The following is a 294-nucleotide window of genomic DNA, read 5'->3' as shown; positions in this document are numbered from 1 at the left end:
GAAGGATCACCGGAGCCCCAGCAGGTTGAGGCTGTGGTGGTCAGGAGCGGCCACTGCACTCCAGTCTGGGTGACAGAGTGAGACTCCGACTCAAAAAAAAAAAATTGCTGATAAAATCAATTTCAAATCCCTCGGCCCTGTACATATTACATTTTTGGATGACAGTGAGAGAGTCTGTTCAAGAAAAGAGGTGGCTTTTTTTCCAGGGCGACTAGTAAAGACAAGTCAAACACTCCCTCTCCTCCCACCTTCATCAAAGAACAAAAAAGCATCTACTCCTAGATATGTGAGATG

This window comes from Carlito syrichta, unplaced genomic scaffold (genome assembly GCF_000164805.1).
Source record: "Carlito syrichta isolate Samal-C Ts95f unplaced genomic scaffold, Tarsius_syrichta-2.0.1 Scaffold103314, whole genome shotgun sequence".
NCBI lineage: Eukaryota > Metazoa > Chordata > Mammalia > Primates > Tarsiidae > Carlito > Carlito syrichta.
Note: the sequence above shows the minus strand (reverse complement) of the source record.